At 38.6% G+C, this 25,379-nt stretch overlaps 1 pseudogene; it reads right to left on the bottom strand.

Moving 5' to 3' along the window:
• Positions 1-1,001: 1,001 nt before the first annotated feature.
• On the bottom strand, positions 1,002-20,544 carry LOC131408821 (zinc finger protein 215-like; annotated as a pseudogene).
• Positions 20,545-25,379: the final 4,835 nt, after the last annotated feature.

The raw sequence follows: 25,379 nt of genomic DNA, 5'->3' as shown, positions 1-25,379 counted from the left end.
ATATGTTTAACTTAGTAAATAATAAACATCTTTCATTTTTCAGAAAGGTTAGAGGTTTATGAGAAAAAAAATAAGCATTTTACTTAGACCCAAATAGCTAGCTGTTGAGAAAAGATAAAAAATGAAAATAGTACTTTTATCTTTCAACCAACCGAAAGAAAATCACAGCTTACAAAAAAAAGTGATTAGATTCAGAACACCTACAATAAGAATGTCAGAATGCATTATATTAAACATGTAATTTCTTTGATGAATGACTGAACTATATACCTCAAGAATTCTTACATTCATACTGTTTTTCTCATTAGGATCCTCTAAAGTTCCTTATGTTTATATGAATTTTCTTAATTATTCATGTAGGGTTTTGTATTAAAGAATACAACCCGTGATGTAAAGGATGAACAAATAAACACAGAATAATTTTCCACATTTATTAACTCATCATAGGCGTTCACTCCAGTATACCTTTTCTGCTTTTCAATAAGGTATGAACTCTGACAAAGATCCACCATCATCATTCATTGGGAATGTCTCCAGTATGAATTTTTGGGGCAGATTATGATAAGCATCTTTGCTCAAGAACCCTTTGGGATCCTGAAGTAGCTTATAGAACAAAGAGGCAGTTCTGGTGCACAGAGCATTAGGAAACTTTATTAATCTTTTAACGTTTGGGATAAATGATAGACCTAGGGCTATGGATGTCTCTCCAGCCTAGATCCCAAAGAGTACTTTAAAAATGCAGATACTGAAGAATACACGTAGATTAATCCACGTCCCATTGCAGTTGATAACCCTCTTCCAATTCTAGTCCCCACTCAGCACCAGGACAGCGAAAGGTATTATCAGGGTGGAGTAATTGGCTGTCACTGTGATCTTTGCCATTAATTCAGAGAACTCAGTCCTTAGAAGTGTCCTCCGTGGCCGGCCCCATGGCTTAGTGGTTAGGTGCGCGTGCTCCGCTGCTGGCGGCCCGGGTTCAGATCCCCCGCGCGCACCGACGCACCGCTTGTCCGGCCATGCTGTGGCGGCATCCCACATACAGCAACTAGAAGGATGTGCAACCATGACATACAACTGTCTACTGGGGCTTTGGGGAGAAAAAGGGAAATAAAAGGAGGAGGATTGGCAATAGATGTTAGCTCAGGGCCGGTCGTCTTCAGCAAAAAGAGGAGGATTGGCATGGATTTTAGCTCAGGGCCAATCTTCCTCACAAAAAAAATAGAAGTGTCCTCCTATATTGTGAGCTCCTGGTTTCTTGTGACCTTACAAGGACTAAAAGTTTGAGTTTTATTAAATATCAATTCCAAGGGTATTGCTTGGCTCCTCTTTAATATCTACTTCATCAATAGATCAGGTGAATATAAGTATGCCACACATCCCATTTATAAAGTAGGGAGAGATCACAGTAACATGTATCAGAATGATAGACAAACACTCGTTTGGTGATACGTCTAACTCCAAACCCTTGTGGCTTCGTTTGGGAGCCTGGAAAAGCTCCCTAAGTTTTCTATCACTATCAGATTTCTCTCCAATATTAATTCTGTCATATTAATTAAACAGTAACCTCTGACAAATATTTTCTTCCATTTACTATATTCATAGGATTCCTTCCAGCATAAACTCACAGATGTTGAATGAGTTCTGCACTCCGAATGAAGGTTATTCCGAATTTCTTCCTGTTATGGGATTTCTCTTGAGCTGTCTCATAACTATGAAGTTTTTGGTGTTTTTTTAAGGTTTGAACTCCTGTTGAAGGTTTTCTCACATTCCTTACATTTGAATGGTTTCTCTCCTGTATGAATGATTTGATGGCGAGTAAGTGAGGAGCTCCGGCTGAAGGATTTTCCACAGTTACACTCACAGGGAATATCTCCAGAATGGAGTCTTGGATTTATATTACTGTCTTCACTCTTACTGAAGGCTTTGCCACACTGACTGCCTTGGTAGGCCTTTGCTTCTGCATGAATTTTTTGATGCTTAGTGAGGTTTGTACGTTGGTTGAAGAATCTCCCACATTCACTGCATTTATAGGGTTTCTCTCCTGTGTGAATGATCTGATGTCGAACACGGGATGAACTCTGGCTGAAGGCTCTCCCACATTGATAACATTCATAGGAATTCATTGTGGTGTGACTTTCTGGGTGTTGAATATCTGTACTCAGGCTGACGGCATTCTCACATTCAGTATATTCTGAATGTTGCTTACCTACTGAGTCTAAATTAAACTTGAAGTTAGTTTTAAACCTATCACACTTTGGGGGCCCCTTTCTTATAGGAATTCCTTGTTGTGTATCAAAAATTGAGTCAACTGACTTAACATCAGAGCTTTTCTTATTTTCACTAGATTCAAAGTCTCCCTCCTCAGTGTAGATTGTCTTATGAATGAAAGCTTCTTGCAGAAAATTTATGTCCCAGTGTTCCTGGTTGCTATATAACCAATCACCACTTTTCCAGCCATCTAAAGAAGGGTGTCCACTCTTGGTCAGTCTTGTCATAATAATTCCACAGGATGCTTCTTCTCCAGAAAGTCTCTGCTTTGGAACTGAATCTTGGTTTTCTGAAATTCTCTCTCTCTCTCAAAAGAAAAAAATTCCATCAACTACAAGGGAAATTGTTCAATTAGGAAGGAGAGGCTAAACCATATCAGGGTAAATGCATATTTTAAATACAAAGGTCTTAAATACAGAGTGTTAATGTGAGGCGAGGTTAGAAAAGGAGAATTACAGAAGCAGTAAACTGGATAAAAATATTAAAAAGAGGGTTAAGAGATCATAAAATATAAGGAGAGCTATTCAGGAATACTAAGAATTTATACGGCTTGGGGAAAACATCAGCAAATGAACTGGGATGAGTGGCATATCACAGTTCAAATTATCACTGGTATATAACTAGTCTGTGAAGGTTATGCCTAATCTTCCCTTCCCTAGCATCTTGTCTCTTTTAACCCAAGCTGTTCACCAATAATAAATAAGCCTTTCTAAAATACCAACTTAATCATACCTTTAGGAACATGTCTACAATTACAGGCACCACACCTTAACCAGCTAAAAGCAAACTTGCAATATCAGTGCCTCTATTTCCTATACAACTGCAATTATTCCCTGTATTGAACAAAGGCAGAAAAAGCTGTAATATAAGGTAGCAGGGAAATCATTCTTTTTCTGGGCTCAAAACCACTCCAACAGTACTATGATATTTTTCTCTATACTTCCTAGAACCCCAAACTTCACCTGTTCCAATTAAGGTTAGATTCTTTTTTCACCTGTCTTCAGTTTGTTTCATTTAATAACGTTCTACTTCCCTTCTCAAAATTCCTTTCTCACTTAAGCTTCTGTTCAAATATGCCCAGAATACTACATATTTTAGCAACTAAAATTAAATTTCACTGACTACCCTTTCTCCTTTTCCACATAACGTCACATACATCTAATGATTTTATCTTCCATGCTTTATTGGTAGCCAAATCACATCTTCATATATTATCGACCCTTGATTTTACCAGTCTCCAGGAAGGACATCAGCACTTCACTATCCTACTACTCTCTTCCAACTCAACAAAGAAGAGCCTGAGAATATCATCTTCCACGTAGAAAGAACTTCCTTCAATGTCTGCATTTTTGTTCAGTGAGTCACTGGTCTTCTCCTATTTACACTAGAGTCCATGAAGAAATGCTGAATAACCATTGCTCTTTCCCTCTCACATCTAATCTGTCCTTAGCTACTATTATTTTATGAAATGACTTTTACCTCAAGGCAGCTCCACTGATACATCCAACTTTGTCAAGTACCTATCAATTCAGCCTGGTTTAGTATAATTTCTAGCAGAAATTATCCTTTGTCTGTACAATACCCAAGCTAGAAGCTAGATGGTTAAATCAGAATCTCCTGGGGTGGAGCCTAGGAATATAATGGGAGTATCCATTGTAGTATTCCTGTCGCTGCATCACCAGTGTGCACTGGGTGTGTGGGGGCAGATGACTTGTCTCTTTAATTCATAGGCCTTCAGAGAGAGAGAGGAACCTCTTCCAAACCTGAACCTAATTTAGATGATCAGATCCTGGACTTCGAGCTTGATGCCATAATGAGATGAAGACTTAGGAGAGAGGAAACGTATTTAAGAAGGGGGAAAATAACGATAATTTGTGGCCAGAGCACAGACTATAGTAGATCAAAATGGCTGCACATTCTTTGACACTCTCCCCACAGAAAAGGGAGTTTATCTTTCTTCCCCTTGAATCTGGGCCGATTCTGTGACTGCTTAGCCAAGAGAATGTGGTAGAGGTGATACCATGCTACTTCTGGGCCTAGCCTTTAGGAGACTGAGGAGATGAGGAAAGGCCACGTGTAGGTGCTCTGGTTCACAGGACCAGTTCAGTTCCCAGTGACAGCCAGAATCAACTTCCAGCCCTATGATGAGCCATCTTGTTTCTAACCTAAAACACAAATGAACACTTTAAATCTTGGCCTATAATCCCAATCCTGGGTCTCTGCCTACATCTCTCCTGGAGACCAGCCCATGCCAACCCACCTCTGCCTTTCTTTGGCCTATCTGACAACTTCCCCCAGCTTCTCAAATCACTCCAGTGGCTTATCTGTGCTTATAGATTAAAATCCATAGGTCTCAACTAATCAATTAAGCTGTCCCATATTTGGTTGTATATTCTCTATCCAAATTTACCTTCTACTGTCTAATAAAGTTGAATCACTGGCTCTTAAACCTAAACGTGCATCTGAATCATTTGGTGAGCCTTTAAAATATATATGTGTGTGTGTGTATGCATACACATTCCCTGTGGCTACGCTGGGCTTCTCATAAGTATAGCGACATCAGGGTAGTGGAACGAATAGCTGCCGACTTCCAAGAGAAAGAAATGGAAGCTCCAAGTTCTATCACAGGCTAGACCTGGAAACAGCACAGTGTTACCTCCACTGTATTTATTGGTTAAACAGTCTAGTGCCAGCTCAGATTCAAGAGGAGGGGAAATGAAGTCCATTTCTTGATGGAAAGACTGACAAAGATTTTGTGGCCATCTTTTTTTTTTTTTTTTTTGAGGAAGATCAGCCCTGAGCTAACATCCATGCCAATCCTCCTCTTTTATTTTTTGCTGAGGAAGACTGCCCCTGAGCTAACATCTATTACCAATCCTCCTCCTTTTCTTTCCCTTTTTTCTCCGCAAAGCCCCAGTAGATAGTTGTATGTCATAGCTGCACATCCTTCTAGTTATTCTATGTGGGACAACGCCTCAGCATGGCCTGACAAGCGGTGTGTCGGTGCGTGCCCGGGATCCAAACCCGGGCCGCCAGTAGCGGAGCATGCACACTCAACCACCAAGCCACGGGGCCGGCCCCATGGCCATCTTTAATCCACCACAATCCATTAACTGTTTGGTAAAATAAATTATATCTACTGAAGTAAATTCCAGATTGATTAAAGTATTTTATTTAAATGATGAAATTAGAATAAAATCAGAAAGTACGTATCTTAGTTTTGGGATGGAAATATTCTTATGTATAAAATTAACAGATATAAAACAATAGGGGAAGACATCTGATAAATTTTCAAAATATATTATGGCAGACACCAAATAAAATAACTTAAAAACTTCAGAGATATCTCATTTGCCACAACTGTGGTCAATAGTGAGAATTTACATAAGACCTTAACATATTACTTAAAAACCTCTAAAGTTTTAATCAATAGAGGACATAACCATTTACTGAATCACAAGTGGCCAAAATAGATGAAATAATTTTTACTTTTCTCAAAATCAAGTATCTATCCATTTTATTCTTTGGTTTCTATATATGTGCAAAGTAATGGAGATATAAAGATAGGGCAAAAAGAGACATGGTTCCTACCCTCAGGAACATAAAGCCTAGTGTGGAGACAAAGAAGTACATAGGTACATGCGAAATATAACTGTGCTAAATGCTAAAAGGAGAAGAATATGGGGCTATGGGAGTATATAACAGAAAAAACTAACCTGGCCAAGAATGTCTTCCCTGAGGAAATGTGGACCTCTTGAGATCTGAAGGAAGACTAAGAGTCAACTAGGAAAGACTAGGAGAAAGAGCATTTTATGTAAAGAAACAGCATGCAGAGAGGTCCTCTGATGGGAAAGGGCAAGCCACACTCAAGGCACAACTGAAACGTGTTTCCTATGGAACTGTCTTCTCTCTGCATTACCCCAGCACCTACCAGAGTGCTTAGGACAGCAGATGCTAATACATACTTGACGTTGACTGACTGAAAGTAGATCAGTGTGGTTCAAGTGCAAAGACTAAGGGGAGGATGTAGCGTGAGATGAGGCTGGAGAAGCAGGTAGGGACCAGTATGTTGTGAAGTAAAAAAAGCTGAAAGCAATTTCGTGATTTAAGCAAGTACATGACAAAATCTGATCTCTGATTGCAGTGTGGCTCAAAACTGGAATTGGGGAAAAAACAGCTAAGAAGCATGCCAAGACCTTTTATTAAGACCAATTAAGAGACTATGGTGACAGTTCAGTCGAGAGATGACGACGATACATGGGCGAGGGTAGTGGCACTGCAGATGGAGAGACACGGAGATCAAGAGATATTTAGGAAGGTAAAATAAAAACAAATATAAGGCAGATGAAGGAGAAGCTCTGTCCAGGATAAATCTTAAACTACACTTGTATACCTGGGTGGATGGCAGTTCACTCAGCTGGGGAACAATGAAAGAACATGGGAAAGGGAAAGATTACGACTTTGGTTTTACGAATTTAAGGCAGCTTTAAGACATCCAAGAGAAATGTCACGTGCATATAAACTTTTAGTTCAGAGAAGAAGCCTGAGCTGGGATATCAATTTGTAAGTCATCTGTCTACGCGTGGCAACTGAAGTTGTAGCTGTGGATGTGACAACCTAGGGAAGAAAATACAGAGTGAGAGGAAAAGACAACATGAGATCAAATGCAGAGAAACTCGGAAATTCCTGAAATTTGGATAGCTAGGGAAAGATAAGCCTACAATAGAAAATAGAGACAGAATAGCCAGAAAGAAGAGGAAAATCAGAAGTATTACAAGAACCTACGAGCGTTTTAAGAATGAGGAACAGGTAACAGTGCCTCTTTCCGCTGAGAAGTGAGACAAGGAATGAAAATACGTCCACTGGAGTTTGCTACGATCAAGTCACTGACGACCTCAGCAGGACGGTTTCAGACGAATATCTGGGGTAAGAGCTACACCAGAATGGGATGAGGAATAACACGTGGGGAAACGAGAAAAGCAAGTATAAAACATCTTGAGAAGTTTGGCTATAAAGAAGAGGTAAGAAAGACAGTAATAAAAGAGAATGTGGGGTTGAGAGAAAAATTTAAAAAACCAGTAATGACCTGAAAATGTTAAAAAGCTAATGGGAGGATGAGGCAGAAATGGTGAAAATACAAGTGAAAGAAAGCAGGGAGAAATGGGATCCACAGGATAATTGAGGGGGAGGATTCACCTCAGAAAGGAAGAAATAGAGTAATCTGCCTATCAAATCAAAACAGATTTCAGGTAAACAATACCCAGTGTTTGCTAGGGTGATAATAATAAACAGAGAGATAATAAACAGAGATAATAATACTCTCATTATTAGAGTATCAATTAGTATAACTTTTCTGCAGACAATGTAGCATAATGTAACTAGACCATTAAATATATTTATACCCTTTGATGCTGAAACTCCTCTTCTAATAAGGTATCCTGTGGAAGTCATCAGATATGCCTGAACAATTGGTCACAACCTAAATGTCCAACAGTCAGTGGTGGGGGGATGGTTAAATATATTGATACATGCATGTGATGGAATGTTACATGTGAATTAAAAATCACATTTTCATGGACTATTTAGTAAAATAGGTCAATACTCATGATATCATATTAGGTGAGAAGAGCAGAATATATAATGACATATTCCTGATGACACCAATTTTGGAAATAAAGAAATCTTCAAAGACACATCATCAAAAATAAAGAAAATGGCTAAGAAAACAAACCACAGGTTAATACTGCACAACTCTGGGTAATGAGGTAATGGGGGGAGTTATATTCCTCTCCATAGTTTTCTACACATTCTAACATTTATACTAAGCACACCATAATTTATTATCTCTCACAAACACGACGTTAATAAGAATGAAGAGATTATGGTGAGGGTAGGGCACTGAAGCACAAGTGAAGGAGATCTATAGTAAGAGAAGGAAAAACGGAGGATTACTAAAACCCCTCCAGAATAAAGCAGTTTTTTTGTTTTCTTTAAAAGAAAGTATCATTTAACATTATGTTGGCTAATGTTTGTATATACAGCACTTACTGCGTGCCAGGCACTGTTCTAAGTGTGTTACACACACCAACTCACTCAACCTCCACAGTAATGTGGAGGGAGACACTATTATTAACTCTGTTACAGACAAGGAAACTGGCAGGTGGGCCACACAGCTCTGAGGGTCTGTATTCCTACCCACAGCACTATTTTGCCTGTCCACAGAAGAGAAACAATCTGTGAAGGAAAAGCAATGATGACTTTGATGTCTTTTTTTAATTCAAAGTTTAGGCGGTTTTGTTGTCATCTCCCCAGTTATCAACTCAAAGGCTGGGTTGTACATTGTCAGTGTGTTTCAATAGAAACTTCTTACAAATGCCTCATATCTGCCTGGTTCTTACCAAAAACGGTTGTTCTTGGGATTTCACTCACCATTATCCATCTTTTTTTCTTATCTCCAATTTGGAAATCTCAACTTATTTGGAAAGTAGATGCTCTGTTCAGGGAGAAATGAAAACAACAAACACGACACTTTATAATTTTATTTATTTATTTATTTTTCCCCCAAAGCCACAGTGGATAGTTGTATGTCATAGCTGCACATCCTTCTAGTTGCTGTATGTGGGACGCGGCCTCAGCATGGCCGGAGTAGCAGTGCGTTGGTGCGCGCCCGGGATCCGAACCTGGGCTGCCAGTAGCAGAGCGCGCGCACTTAACTGCTAAGCCACGGGGCCGGCCCAAACACGACACTGTAGACATTTTCACAGGGAAAAGAATTCCACCCAACGTAGTAGTCTAAAGTGCTGCTGAAACATAAAGCCCGAGATCACCAGGGACCCGTGTGTTTCTAAACTCTGCATCAGAAAAGACTTTCAACCAGACACAGTAGGAGAATCTGCTACTGTGCCCAAAGGATGTTAGGAAACCTGAACCCAAACCCAAGTGCCCTTAACCACTTCAGCAGTCCTACAGTTTTTAACAGGAGATGGAGAGACTATTAATGGTCAGATAGGTAAATACGTAGAAGCCACCTTTACACAGTGAATTCAGGTTCCTATAGTTCTCCAGCATCACATCCCTGTACAGGTTCTTTACAGCACGGTCCAGTTGCCCCCACTCTTCCTGGCTGAATTCCACAACCACATCTTTGAATGTCACTGGTTCCTAAAACATGAAGTTTCTAATTGAAAGTCACTCCCAAAAATATGACAAGAGGAGAAATGAATTTGGAAGGAATAGGCCAGAATCTTTCTATACAAGAAATTGCTAGGACAATGTTTGAGGAGCCGAGTGATGAAAATTAAGTTGTATTAGGGGCCTATCAACTTGGTACTCTGTGAGGGCTGCAAAAAGAAAAGAAAGTGCAGTCCGAACTCTACAGTAGCTTACATTTTGGTTGAGAAAAAGACAGTTGGAATAACTGTGGAACAAAAACTTACTATAGAGTAGTAGGAATAATTTATATAAAAGGAGTTCAGAACAGGAAGAGTTTAAGGTAGATTTGAGGGAAATTTGTCAAGAAGATCTAGGCTCTGCTAGTAGACGAGGTAGGGCATTTTTTGCAATTGAGAGACGCGGCCTGCTCACTCCTTATCTCACAGCCCAATGTCACCCTGTCAGACAGGCCTTTGCTGATTACCCAAAGTAGCCGTCCTCCTGGTCAGTCTCTACTGTACTGTTTCTTTTGTTTCTTTGTTATAATTATTATTATCTGCAATGATTTCACTTGCTTGTGTTTGCCAGTCTACCTCCACTAGGATGTAATCTCCACAAAGGCAGGGATTTTGCTGTTTACCATCACATTCCCAGCCCTGAGAAAGGTGTCTGGCATATTGGGCTCTGCATAAATATTTGTTATAAAGGCCCTCAAACCATCAGTTGTTGCACTTCTCTCTCCAGCTTTCTCAACCTTGTCATTATTGGCACCTTCAGTCACACTGAAATATACGTGTCTCTTCCTCTCCTTCAGAGCCAGTCTTTGAGAATAAGTCGTCTACATTTGTTCTGCCTACTTCCTCACCTTCTTCCCTTTCCTCAACCCTCTGCACCTGGCTTCTACTCCCATGCATGTTATTATCTCCACCAATCAGTGAATAGATGCTACGCAGGCTGAATTTTCCTGAACGTTTGAAGGATTCGTCCTTGAAATATCCTCATCCTTTGCTTTCAGTGACAGCATATTTTCCTGGTTTTCCTCTTCCACTTTGGTCCTTTCATTTCAGCATCCTTCGAAGGTTTCTTCTGCTCCTGCCTATTAAATGACACTGTTTAGGATTCTGCCCTCGGCTCTTTTCACTTTTTTTCTTTTTTTTTTTTTTTTGAGGAAGATTGGCCCTGCGCTAACATCTGTTGCCAATTTTCCTTTTTTCTTTTTTCTCCCCAAAGCCCCTGTACATAGCTGTGTACCATGGTTGCAGAGTTGTAGCTCTTATATATGGGACACTGCCTCAGCGTGGCTTGATGAGCAGTAAATAGGTCCCGCGCCCACGATCCGAACCGGCAAACCCCGGGCCGCCAAAGCACAATGCAGGAACTTAATGGCTACGCCAACGGGCCAGTCCCTCCCTTCAGTTTTAATTCTAAGCATTCTCTGGGTTAGGCTCTATTTCAATAGCTTCAATTATCGTCTACAATCTTGAGGGAATAGACGCTCAGAGAATAGACAAAGATTAAATATTTCCCAAGAGTGTATCACCAACTAAAATAGGTCCAATGTCCTGTGGGAGAATAACAGTCTCAGGTCCTTAGATGGAACTATGTTTGGCAAAAGTTCCAAGACCAAAAAGGAAAAAGCAGGTCATTTCAGTAAAGAGTGGAATCCTAATTCACCTGGGATTTGCCTGTTAATGAGTCAGCTTCCATTTTCTCCTTCTTGATGCTCCCACTTCTGGAAGAGGACAGAATCCTTGAAAGGCATAACTGAGGAAGATGAAGGAAAACATTAGGGAGACAATTTTTGGCCCTGGAGAAACTTTTAATGATTATAGTAGTAGTTTTAACATGATTTAGAATCATCATTAGAACTTTGAAAAAATAATGGTATCAGGCTCTACTAGTAATCAGAATCTCCAAGTGTGGGGCCCAGATCTTATATTTTTAAAAAGCTCTAACAGCAACTTGATATCCTACCAGGGGTTGAGATCTACTGGATCAGAGAGAAGAGGGCCAAAATAATATTTTGAGGTCTCATCTGTGGTTATAGCCAATTCCAAAAAATAATTTTAACCCTGTCAAAACTAAACCCTAACTAAGGCTTGGCCACCACAGGCTATAATTCTACCGGGAGCTAAGAATATTTTATCCAACCAATCCCTTCCCCCAACACACTGGGGAGAATTCTACTCAAGGTTCTTCTCCTCTCAGTTGCTCTGTGTACACTATACACTGACTCAGGCAGTCCAGTCATCTTGAACTACTGACTCTTCCAGGACATAAAAATCTCAGTGGCAACCAATTCTCTTCTGTAGCTCTTTGGTGAGAAGTATACGCAAGGGCCATTTTCCTAAAGTTTCTCCAAATTCATGAGTTACACCAGTGATCCTTAAATGCCAGGCTATGGACCAACACTGGTCTATGAAGAAGTGTTCACTGATTCAGGGTGAAATAAGAAAAAACAGAAACAGTGTAGGGGATATTTTATAAGGCCATTTTGTAATTAAAGGCAAAATTTGAAAAAAAAATCCAAATTTCTCAGCAACATACCATTTGAATGCTGCCAAAAGATTACAGTCTGTTAACTTCATTCAGGCTTATATCACTTTGTGAGGCCTCAGTCTGCTCAGCCCCATAATTCCTAGGACAGTCAATACAACATTGTTTCTCATTCTTGTCCTTCTTGGAAATATGCGAGATATCTTGAAAAGGAGCAACAACATCCAATCACCTATCCTCTTATTTATTGCTCTCACTGAGTACTGTTTCCTTCCCTTAATCCTTCGTCCCTGCTGACCTCCTTCTTGAATCTTTACAGTTATGTTCTCTAAAACTCTCATTCCTTTCAAAGAAAAAATCACATACATTCTCAAGCTCTTCATAGAACATTCCTTCTCCCTTCTAATCTAAAATGGATCTTGACCATCATCAAGACCACCTCTTTTCATCCTCCACTACTACGGTCTTGGAAGTTGTTTTGATATACACATACCTCTCCACTCCCACTTCCTCATAAAAATTTTTCCATTCTCATACAAAATACTTTTCTCAGAGGTTCATGTCATTTAGCTAGGGCCTTCGTGATGTTGTAATATACTAAACTACCACTCATTCATTTATTCAACATGTATTTACTGAGTATCTCCTATGTGGGAGGAACACAAATGCCTGCCCTCAGAGAGCCTATAGTCTATTGTGAATGACAGACATTAAATAAGTAATTGTATTAGGTCAATAACATTTTGGTTACTTAGCTCACATTGTTGCTTTCCACCCCAAATCCTGTCAATATTATAATAGGTTACTTCAACACTAGCACAGACAACCTTTCCAAAAACCCAGCCTGAAGACCCTTGACATCCTTATTTTTAATAACCATCAGCTATCAAGCTACTTCCTTTTTCATACTTGGGTCCTTATTACTTAGAATTGTTCTACTACGAGAACTTGAATAAATCAATCCCTAACTACATTTTGCCGTCCTTTCCATTTTCACTTTCTTACTCTTAGTATATTCTCCAACTTCCACCAAGATACTACCATAGTACACTGATTCTTTAATTTTCTCCCCTATTCTTAAGTTTATCACCCCTCTCGTGAGTCACTTTCTTCTCTCTGCAGCTTAGGTTTCATGGTAAATCACTTTCAACACTCTTTTCTGAGTCTTCGAATTCCTTTAACACTTACTTTGATCTAATAATCTCTCTCATCAACCCTTTGTAAAAATTGAGGTAAAATTTACATAACATAAAATTCACCATTTAACCATTTTAAAGTATACAATTCAGTACTTTTTAGGCTGTTATGCAACCATCACCACTACCTAATTCCGGAACATTTCCATTAGCCCAAAAAGTAACTCATACCCTTTAAGGAGTCACTCTCCATTCCCCCTCCCTCCCATACTGTCTGTATGGATTTGCATATTCTGGGAATTCCATATAAATTCAATCATATGGTATATGACATTTTGTGTCTGACTTCTTTAAATTAGCATAATGTTTTGGAGGTTCATCCATGTTGTAGCAAGTATCAATATTTCATTTCTTTTAATGGCTGAATAATATTCCATTGTGGGAATACACAATAATTTGTTTATCCATTCATCAACTGATGAACATTTGGATGGCTTCCACGTTTTGGCTATTATAAATAATGCTGCTATGAACATTCATGTACAAGTTATTGTGTAAACACATGTTTTCAATTCTTTTAGGTATATGGTAATTCCATGTTTAACTTTCTGAGAAACTACCAAACTGTTTTCCACAGTGGCTGCACCATTTTACATTCCCAAAAGCATCATACAGTGGTTCCAACTTCTCCACATCCTCACCAACACTCTGGTTTTTTTTTTATTAGTATAGCCATCCTAGTGGATGTCAAGTGTTATCTCATTGTTGGTTTGATATTCAATTCCCTAATGACTAATGATGCTGATCAATTATTCCTATGCTTGTTGGCCATTTGTATATCTTCTTTGAAAAAATATTTGTTCAAGTCATTTACCCATTTTAAAAATTGTGATGTCTTTTTGTTGTTGAGTTGTAAGAGTTTTTTATATTTTCCCAATACTAACCCTTTATCAAATGTGATTTTCAAATATTTTCTCTCACCCTGCAGGTTTCCTTTTCATTTTCTTGATAGTATCCTTTGATGCACAAAAGTTTTTAATTTTGATGAAGTTTAATTTTTCTTTTGTTGCTTGTATTTTTGGTGGCATATCTAAGCACCAATTACCAAATTTAAAGTGACGAAGAGTTATTCTTCTATGTCTTCTTCTACGAATTTTACAGTTTTCTTATATTTGCTAATCCATTTTGAGTTAATTTTTGTATACAGGATGAAGTCCTACTTCAATATTGTGCCTGTGGATATCAAGTTGTTCAAGCACCATTTATTGACAAATTATTTTCCCCTTTAATGGCCTTAGCACCCTTGTTGAAAATCAATTGACCACTGATCTGTGAGTTTATTTCTGAACTCCCAGTTCTATTCCACTGATCTATACGTCTATTCTATTCTGGTACCACACGGCTTTGATTACTGTAGTTTTGTAGTAAGTTTTAAAATTGGGAAGTGTGCATCTTTAAACTTGGTTCTTCTTTATCAAGGCTGTTTTGGTTATTTGGGGTCCTTTGTAATTCTATAGGAATTTTAGGATCGGCTCGTCCATTTATGCAAGAAAAAGGAGGCTGTAATTTTTATTTGAATTCCATTTGAATCTGTAGATTGCTTTGGGGAGTATTATCATCCTAACAATATTAAGTCTTCCAATCCATGAACATGAGATATATTTCCATTTATTTAGGTCTCCTTTAATTTCTTTTGACAATGTTTTGTAGTTTCAGTGGTCAAGTCTTATATCTCCTTAAATTTATAGTGAAGTATTTCATTCCTTTTGATGCTATTATAAATGAAATTGTTTTAATTCCATTTTAGGATTGATCATTGCTAGTATATAGAAATGCAACTGATTTTTGTATGTTGATCTTGCATCCTGAAATTTTGTTAAATTTGTTGATTAGGTCTAATAGCTTTTTTTACTGGAGTCTTTAGGAATTTTCTCTATATAATAGGTCATCCGCCAGTAGGGATAGTTTTACTGCTTCCTTTCCAATTAGGATTGCTTTTTTTATTTTTTATTTTTTGAGGAAGATTGGCCCTGAGCTAACATCTATTGACAATCTTCCTCCTTTTTTCCTTTTTTTCTCCCCAAACCCCAGTAGATAGTTGTACGTCATAGTTGTACATCCTTCTAGTTGCTCTATGTGGGACACTGCCTCAGCGTGGCTTGATGAGCCATATGGAGGTCCATGCCCAGGATCTGAACCAGCAAACTGCAGGCCACTGAAGCCAAGCACGCAAACGTAACTGCTACGGGCCAGCCCCAGGATGCCATCATTTCTTTTTTTGTCTAGTTGCCCTGGCTAGAACCTCCAATATGATGTTGAAAAGAAGTAGAGAGAGTGGGTATCCTTGTTTTGTTCCTGATCCTAAGGGCAAAGCTTTCAGTTTTTTACCATTAAGTATAATGTTTGCTGTAGGTTTTTCATAGACGCCCTTCTCAAGGCTGAGGAAATTCTCTTTTATTCCTAGTATGAGTGTTTTTATCACGAAAGGGCATTGGATTCTGTCAAATGCTTTTTCTGCATCAATTGAGATGGTCATGTGATTTTTCCCTTTACTCTATTAGTATGGTGTATAACATTGATTTTCATATGTTGAATGATCCTGGTATTCCGGGGATAAATCCCACATGGTCACGGTATATAATCCTCTTAACATGCTGATAGATTTGACTTGTTTTCTTTTCTTGTGATGTCTCTGCCTGGCTTTGGCATGAGGTTAAAACCCACATCACTGAGTAAGTTAAAAAGTGTTGCCTCCTCTAATTTTTTGGAAGAGTTTGAGAAAGACTGGTGTTAATTCTTCATTAAGTATTTGGGAGAATTCACCAGTGAAGCCATCTTGTCCTTGGGTTTTCTCTGTTGAAATTTTTTAAGTTACTGATTCAATCTCTTTAGTTGTTATAGATGAGTTCAGATTTTCTATTTCTCCTTGAGTCAGTTTTGGTAGTTTGTCTTTTCAGAATTTTTCTATTTCATCTATGTTATCTAGTTTGTTGGCATATAATTGTTCACAGTATTCTCTTATAATGCTTTTGATTTCTGTAAGGTAAGTAGTAACGTCCCTACTTTTATTTCTGATTTTAGTAATTTGAGTCTCTTTTTTTTCTTGGTCAATGTAGCTAAACTTTTATCAATTTTGTTAACTTTTCAAATGACCCACTTCTGGTTTCATGAGTTTTCTCTGTTTTCTATTTCATTTATCTGTTCTTCATTATTTTCTTCCTTTTGCTTGCTCTGTGTTTAGTTTGCTGTTCTTCTAGTTCCTTAAGGTCGATGATTATTTCAGATTTCTTTTTTAATGTACGTATTTAGAACTATCAATTTCTGAACACTGCTTTCACTGCATCTCATAGGTTTTCGTAAGCCATGTTTTTGTTTTCTTTCCTCTCAAAGCATTTTCTAATTTCCCTTGTTATTTCTTCTTTGACTCACTGGGTGTTGAAGAGTTGTTTAATTTCTAACTATCTGTGAATTTTCCAGATTTCCTTCCGTTATTGACTTCTAATTTCATCGTGTTGTGGTTGGAAAGATACTTTGTATGATTTAAATGTTTAAATATATTGTGACTTGTTTTTGGCATAATGTTTGGTTTATCCTGGAGGATATTCCATGTGCACTTGAGAAGAATGAATTGTTGTTGTATGGAATACTTTACATATTTGTTAGGTCTAGTTAGAGTGTTGTTCAAGTCTTCTATTTCTTTTTTTAATCTTTTATCTAGTTGTTCTATCCATTAATGAAAGAGGGATGCTGAAGTCTCCAACTATTATTCTTGATCTATTTCTCCCTTCATTTCTGTCAGTTTTTGCTTCATTTATTTTGGGGTCTGACTGTTGTAGTTCTTGCTCACTTAGTGACTTTTTTGAACTAACTTATAAGTCTATATTCTTTGTTGTGTGTGCCCACTTAAGTCTGTTCCCTTATTTTAGTGGTCAGCTAGTGATTCCACAGAGATTTCCTTAAATGCCTGGAACCAGAAAAACAATAAGAAAAAACATTTCCTAGTCTTTGAAAATGGGCTGCGTGTGTCAGAGCATACCTTCAACACTCAGCCTAACAGTTTTCAACTCTACCTTAGTCTTTGCTTCCTGTTTGTGCAGAGCCTGAAGGTCAGTCAGAGGTAAGAGTCCAGGAATTCTCAGGTCTTTTCAAACATGTACCCAGCCATCTAGATCTCTAGGAATAGACAGGAGCTTTCCAAATCCCTATTCTCCAAAGCATCTCACAGCCTAGCCTTTCCTCTCAATCCTTTTGATTTGTCTATGTTTGCCCCAACTGTTTATTCACCATCCCAGATGGCAGCAGCTAAAACATTTTCCATTAAATATTTTCGACAAACGCTCCCCCAGGTAGCCAACTCAGCCCTGGGAGAGCTCTGAGTTAGGTAAAATAAGGCAAACCCTTTGAGTGGGATCTCCATGGAGCCATGACAAGTTAAAAGAAACTAAAAGTCTTTCTCAGTGTTGTATTATCCAGCAACCCTTCATTTTCTTCCCAACTAAACTTCTCAAGAATAGTCCATAATCATTATCACATTCCCTCTTCATACTTGATATTTTATTGACCCATGTGATAGCCAGAATAATAGCACCCAGAGATGTCTATGCCCTAATCCTCAGATACATGGCAAAAAGGACTCAGCAACATTAAAGTTGAAGAACCTTGAGATGAACAAATCATCCTGGATTATCTGGGTGGTCCCAACCTAATCACATGAATCCTGAAATCCAGAGAATCTTTCCCAGCTGTGGCCAGTGAGAGAGAGCGCGAATGAGTGCAAGCACTGTACCAACGGAGTGGAAGGTGAGAGATGACCGTGTGAACAGGACCTGGCTCACCATTGCCAGCTTTGAAGATGGGAGAAGGGAATCATGAGGCCCAGAAAGAAATGCAGTCCTACTGATGCCTTGATCTTAGCCTAGGGAGACCCATGTTGGACCACTGATCTACAGACCTGTAGGATAATACGTTCATATTGTTTTAAGCCACCAAGTTTATGGTAATTTGTAGGGCAGTAATAGAAAACTAATACTCACTATAAATAAGCACCCCCTCAACTTCTCTGAAATTGCTCTAAAACTTAACAATTACTTTATAATCAACAATTTCAATAAATTATTATTATTATTTTTTTTGTGAGGAAGATCAGCCCTGAGCTAACATTCATGCTAATCCTCTTTTTGCTGCGGAAGACTGGCTCTGAGCTAACATTTATTGCCAATCCTCCTCTTTTTTGTCCCCAAAGCCCCGGTAGATAGTTGTATGTCATAGTTGCACATCCTTTTAGTTCCTGTATGTGGGATGCAGCCTCAGCATGCCCGGAGAAGCGGTGCGTCGGCGCACACCCGGGATCCAAACTCAGGCCGCCAGTAGCGGAGTGCGCGCACTTAACCGCTAAGCTGTGGGGCCGGCCCAATAAATTATTTTCAATACTCATCATAACAGGACCTTTTTGTTATACCATGTTTGGACACTCCCTTCTTGAAGATTTCTTCTTTCTGAGCTCAAGACATCAGTCTTTCCTGGTTCTCTGACTTTCTGGATTACTCGTTTCTAGCCTGTCTACCTGAGTTTTATTCTTTTGCTCAGTCCTTCATTTTATTTTTTTTTAGAAAAGGACTAAATATAACCACAATAGCAATATCATCACTGTCCCCAATCAATAATGCCAAGTCAAATATCCAGTCAATTGCCTCAGGTCTTATTTGGTCCACACAGTTAGACGATTGGTTATACATTTATTTTGTTTAAATCTCTAAGTCCCTCTTCCATACACTCTCCCGGCTCCCTTAGAATTATTTTGTTTTAAAAACTGGATTGCCTTGTGGTTCAGATTTTACTAATGGTATTCCCATGGTATAGTGTAACATGTTTCTCAATCCTCTGTATTTTCTGTAATTGGTAGTTAGATCTATACCAGCTCTTAAATATTGATGCTTCCTAAGGATTTGTATTTCTTCTACTTCTGTTCACACCTTAAGTTTTCAAATCTTCTCTTTCTTGATTTTAGCCCAGGGAGACCCACAATCGACCACTGATCTACCGACTTGTAGAATAACATTCGTATCTTTAAGCCACCAAGTTTACGGTAATTTCTTGTAGCAGTAATAGACACTGCTATACTTCTAAACACTAAAGCCATATTGTTAACTATAGTTTATTCCTTGTGGGTGACCCAGAGTCCTCAAATTCAACATGCCACATAATTAATACATCAATCCACCCTCTAACAAAATCTGCTACTTATGCTCCTTTCATGCAAGGCAGAGCATGAGAGTTTACATCAAATTTTATCCCATTCACACCTAATACATAGTCAATAAATCCTCTAGGTTCAAACTCCTCTGTTTTCCCGATGCTCCCTCATTCTCTAACACCTGATCTATTACGACAGTCTCCTAAACTGGTTTTCCTATTTACAGAGCCCTCAGGTCCATCCTTTACATAAGAAGTTGATAAACTTTTTCTGCACAGATCCAGATGTAAATATATTGATTATTTTATATATATAATATATATAAATATAGTAAACATTTTAGGCTTTGCAGGCAATACACTCTCTGTTAGAACTAATCAACTCTGATCATAGCACGAAAGCAACTGCAGACAAAATGTAAATGAATGGGGTGGCTGTGTTCCAATAAAACTTTATTTTCAAAAATATCTGTGGGTCATAGTTTGCTGACCCCTGCTCTACACTGATGCCAATATGATATTTTTAAAGGCAAATCAAATTGTTTTACTCTCCTCCTCAATCTGGGAGCTCTCATTATTCATTTCTATTGTCTATAGAATCAAGTCCGGGCTTCCTAATATAGCAATGTCCTTCATGATCTGGCCCTTGACACCATCTAACTTCAGAAAAAGATAACTTGTCTTCATACGGGAAGGGTCAACTATTCTACCTCCAATTTTCTATAGTCTCACCTTTGTCTTTAAGCATTTCAATCACATCCTCTATAAGGGTCACCACTTCTTTGCTGTTCTTTGGATGTTGTAAATTCACTCAAGTCCTGACCTCTTCAGGAAGAATTGTCAGGAACTGTTCCAGCACCAGTAGCTCTAAGATCTGCTTCTTTGTATGAATTTCTGGTCTGAGCCACTGAAGACATAGCTCCCAGAGTTGGCTCAGGGCTTCATGAGGCCCAAATAGTGGAAATGCTGGAACTTTTGACGAGAGGCTTCAGAGCCATATGTCTCCATGACTGGGGTGGTTTCCTGCTGCCAAGACACATCTGCTCTCAGGACCTCACTTTGTTCATGAGAAGCCAGGTTTTGAGGTTTTGAGATAGCCATCAACTTGTCCAGAGGCTGCATCTTCCTAGATAGAACTCCCACTGTAGTTAGAATTTGTTTTACCAAAGGATTTCAATAATTCTCAGGCTTGGGCTAAGCGCTTGTGTACTATATACATGCAGTGTGATTTGAGCCAAGTTATATCTCAGTAAGAGAAAAGTTCCAGGAGCTTCAGACACAAGGCCAGTATTCAGGTACCTGAGAGAATGAAAAAAGACACAAAAATGACCTACAGATAATGAACACGTATTAGTATGGTGTTGATAAAATAGTACAAATAATATTCTTAAAATTACTGAAGAAAAATAAATATGGGTTCTCCTTCCATTCTTGTTTTCCTTCTATAGAACAGGAAAATTTGCTGTCTCTATCTCCCAACTACTTCTCAAAAAGACAGACAAAGAAATACAGAGAGATATCTCAAAAAAGTGATAAATGAAATAGTCCTTTGATTAAAACAAACCTCACAATTTAATTGCAATTAGATTACTCTTATATCATGTAACCACTCATTTTTGCTTTAAAACTAAGCTAATATCCTGCAGGATATTCAGGTTATTAAGGCTTCAATCTAGACATGCCTAAACAACCTCTTCCCAAGTTCTCATTAAAATACCAATAAAGTTACATAAAATGAGTAAAACTGGCAATAGTACTAGAAATTAAGGTAAGAGAGAATTATTTAAAAAGTATGAGAATAAATATCTACAGGCCATTCCGTTGTTAGGGATAAGTCAAAAAATACCTTCTAAGACTATAATAATTAAGAGTGTTCTTTTGTTAGGACCCACTATGGGCTAGTCTGCAATGCCCACCAGGAAGGCCTTAGGCTCAACTAACATTTAGATTCATAAGACAACCATAGCTCATATTTGGTGCCAGCTTATTCTCATATTTGGTGCCAGCTTATTCTCATATTTGGTGCCAGCTTATTCTGAGGGCTATTGGACAGAAAACACAGCTTGCTAGCAGGGGAGTGAGTAACTGGCATTTTTCTTCAGTAGGAATCCTCACAGAGTAGAGCACAAGTGCAAGGAGATGAGACCCACATGGGTTGAGCAGAAAGCATCTTGACTGAAAAGCATTCCCACAGGAGCCAATATCTAACAATTCTACGAGATCAGCTCTCAGGGTTCCCACAGAGCTTGCCCAATTATGAGTTGTTACATTCAGGGAAGTTCAGATACAGCTTTCTATCCCATTTACAGTTCTCCCAGTCCAGACGCAAGTTACCATTCAGGGGTATTTTTTATTATAAGACTCTAGGCCAGTGGTACTCAGGGGCAATTGTGCCACCAGGGGAAATTTGGCAATGCCTGGAGACAGTTCTGGTTGTCACAAGTGGGAGTTGTTACTGGCATCTAGTGGGAGGAGGCCACTGACACTGCTCAACATCCTACAATGCACCGGACAGCCTCTCAAAACAAAGAATTATTCAGCCCCAAATGTCAATAATTCCGAGGTTAAGGAGCCCTGCTATAGGCAATATACAGTGGCTAAGAGTACATACTTTGGAGTCCAACTGACATGAGGTTAAATCCCAGCTGTACCAATTACTACATATATCGAATTGAGCAAATTATTTAACCAAAGCTTGAGTTTTCTCAACTGTAAAATGGATATAGCAATGTCTATCTGATTGAACTATAGAGATTAAAAGAACACTCATCTCACTTCTTGGCAGATTATCATATACACACATAAATGTCTGCTTGTTAGCAGATCTTACAGACAGGTCAAAAGTCTGTGCACAAAAGTATTTCCTGACTTCATCTATTGGCAATGTCCACTTGAACAGATTTTTCAACATTCAAGTAAGGATTACTAAACAGAGTAGGGGAAGGATATATGGAGGCCTATGAAAAGACAGTGTAGCAGAAGGAAAATGCACAATGCTCAAAAGAGTGAGGCAAGAGAACATTTTAGAATACGACTTTCTGCAAAAAAAAAAAAAAAAAAAAAAAAAGAAGTTTGGGAATGAGCAAAACCTGTAAGACTAAAGGCAAAAGAAAATGTAGTCTAGTTGATCAAGTTATTTTCCACAGAGGTATAGATTGACGATTCTGATACTGCTATAATGTATGCTGAAATTGAATAATAAATAAATGGATTATGGGTAATGAGAGCCTGGTTTCTCAATATTTGAGCAGGAGTTTACGGATAACGAAGAAAAGGAAGCTAGAATGATCCATGTAGTACTGAATTAGAGTTGGAGATAACAGTATGAACCTGTGTTTAGCTTAATATAGGTAAGATGGTTACACACAGAAATATTTACAGACGTGTATATATAGAGGTTAGTATACACAAATATATTTCCTTGTTGTCAGCTGAGTGGGCCTAGAAGCAAGGACACCCCAGCACCAATGAGAACACCTAGCTCCCAGCTCTTGGTTTCTAAAACCATTCTTCAATAAAAGGACCAAGGGCTTCATGGAGAAATGGCTGATTCTAGAACCGGAGCCGGATATAGATGAGCCCAGAGCATCCTGAAGTGCCATAAAATAAAGAAGCGCTCAAAAACACATTTCCTGGGCTATGTCAAAGGTACAGAGGAGCCCAGTGAAAGAGCTCTCAATGGCTAAGGCTGGAACAATACGAGCAAAGAATAAAGTAACACAGGCATACCTCGGAGATACTGTGGGTTCAGGTCCAGACCACGACAACAAAGCAAACATCAAATAAAGCAAGTCACATGAGTTGTTTGGTTTCCCAGTGCATATAAAAGTTATGTTTACACTATACTGTAGTCTGCTAAATTTCCAATAGTATTATGTCTAAAAATAAATGTACATATCTTAATTTAAAAATACTTTATTGCTAAAAAGTGCTAACCATCATCTGAGCCTTCAGCGAGTAGTCATCTTTTTGCTGGTAGAGGGTCTTGTAAAAAACGTGGTATCTGTGAAGTGCAATAAAATGAGGTATGCCTGTACTAGATTATAACCCAAACTATAAAATAAATACCCATAAGCCATACTGATATACATGATTGAATCAATCAATAAGTAAATGGGGGAGAATGGAGAAATTTCCAATGCAGGAGAATTCCAAATAATTTATGTGGATACTAATCCCTCAGGAGGTGCAGCATAACTCTCTACCTCTTGAGTGTGGGCTCTGCATAGTGATTTCCTTCCAAAGAGTACAGTACGGGAAGGAGGAAAAACAGTCAACTTACAGTGGAGAAATCTGACAAACACTGCCTCAGCCAGGTGATCAAGGTTACCATCAACAGTGATAAGTCATGTTGACAGTACGTACCCTTGAGAAGATGTGGTGGAAACAGCACTTTATCTCTGTGATCTTCGTCCCCTGAACCCATAACCCCTGTCTTATCATGAGAAAAACATGAGACAAATTCTAACAAACGGGCTTCCTATAAATACCTGAGCAGTACTCCCTAAAACCATAAGGTCACTAAAAACAAGCCTGAGAACCGCCATAGCCGTGAGGAGCCTAAGGATATAAGACAACTAAATGTAACATGGCATTCATTTTTCTGTAAATCTAAAATTGTTCTCAAATAAAAATGTTATTTAAAAAAATTAGAAGACACTTGCCTGACGTCTGCAGATTCAGAAGGATGCATGGTAACGTTACAAAACAGACTTAGGGAGTCATTTGGTAAAACAGGATGAGATGAAGGTAAATACCAAATAGATTACCCGACTTACAATCTTGATTGGAAGCAGTAAAGAGCAGAAGGGACACTTCATTGAACCAGTGATATGACAGACAAACCTAAAAGACTCTTCCAAAATGTGGAGGTAAAGGGAGAACAAACTTTTATGATGAAAAATTAAATTCATGGAAAGTTTTTATCAAATCAAAGTGATCCATGCACATGGCAAAAGGAAAAACAATCAGATAGTATGAGAACTTTTATGATGAAAATCAAGTCTTCCACCCTACTCTCTCTTCTATACCCAGACTGAGGCCATAGAGGTGATTTTTTGAAAACTGTTAAAAATTTTTTGAATTTTTTTTTGAGTTGTGAGAGATTTCCTTCACTCGACCTTGTAGATTTTCTTTTGATTAAAAACAAAACAAAAGATTTCTACCAGTCATATTTTAAATTTAAAAGCTCCTCCATGTTCACTGATGGTTGTTTTTCCATAGCATTGTGCTTGTTTGGTTGTAGCAATATCATTTCAGATTTCTCTGATGATGTTGAGTTTTCTGTTTCCTAAATTTCCTTTTACTCTGTGGTCAGGGCTTGTATTTATCTTGATTTTCAGACATCTGGTGTCCCTTAGTTTTCTGCTCATATTTAAGAATCGAGTGTTAGGGTGACTATTCCAGACAGTCATATGAGTTTCTGGTTCTGCTGTATCAGTAGATTGGTTTCCTAATGGGTGTCTACCCTGCACGGGAGATCTCACCAGGAGACCAGGATATGTGTGAGACACACAGATTGGCAGGTTTTGATTTAGGTGAGTGGGGGCGCTGTCAGGCTGGGGATCCCCCACACAACAAAGTAAAAAGGTTTTACTTTGAAATGTCAACACCCACACTAAAAGCCTTAGTTCTCCTCAGATGGTTTATTCCATTTATTTAGGGCAGAACTTTTTGTGGGAGGAAGGAACTGGAGCTAAACTGCTTCCCGACATAGGTGGGAAGGGGGATGGGAGGCTGGAGAGATGACTGGAATAGATGTTTCACATGTAATCCTTCACCTGATTTCTATGTTCTATTTGATTCTCACTCCCACACACTGTTGGAACTCCTTAAGATTCATGTGGGCAGATGGGTTTCCACCTCCACTGTGATCACCTCCTAGCATATTCTAAGTGTGGCTTTTTCCACACTGTTCCTTCAAAACCATGTTTCTCTCACCTTTCCATCTTGTAGAAACATATTGACACCATTTATATGCTCAGTAGTACCCCTATTACACGTCTGCCAGACACAGGGCAAAGTGGATCAACTGAGAGAAGATTTTGAGATCCACAAGCCTTCTCCAAAACTTAAGGAAAGTACAGGTTCATTTCAACAACAACAACAAAAAAGGTTTCAAAGTGCTGAGGAGTT

This window comes from Diceros bicornis, chromosome 7, assembly GCF_020826845.1.
Source record: "Diceros bicornis minor isolate mBicDic1 chromosome 7, mDicBic1.mat.cur, whole genome shotgun sequence".
Taxonomy (NCBI): Eukaryota; Metazoa; Chordata; class Mammalia; order Perissodactyla; family Rhinocerotidae; genus Diceros; species Diceros bicornis.
This window is presented reverse-complemented; position numbering and strand designations above follow the sequence as displayed.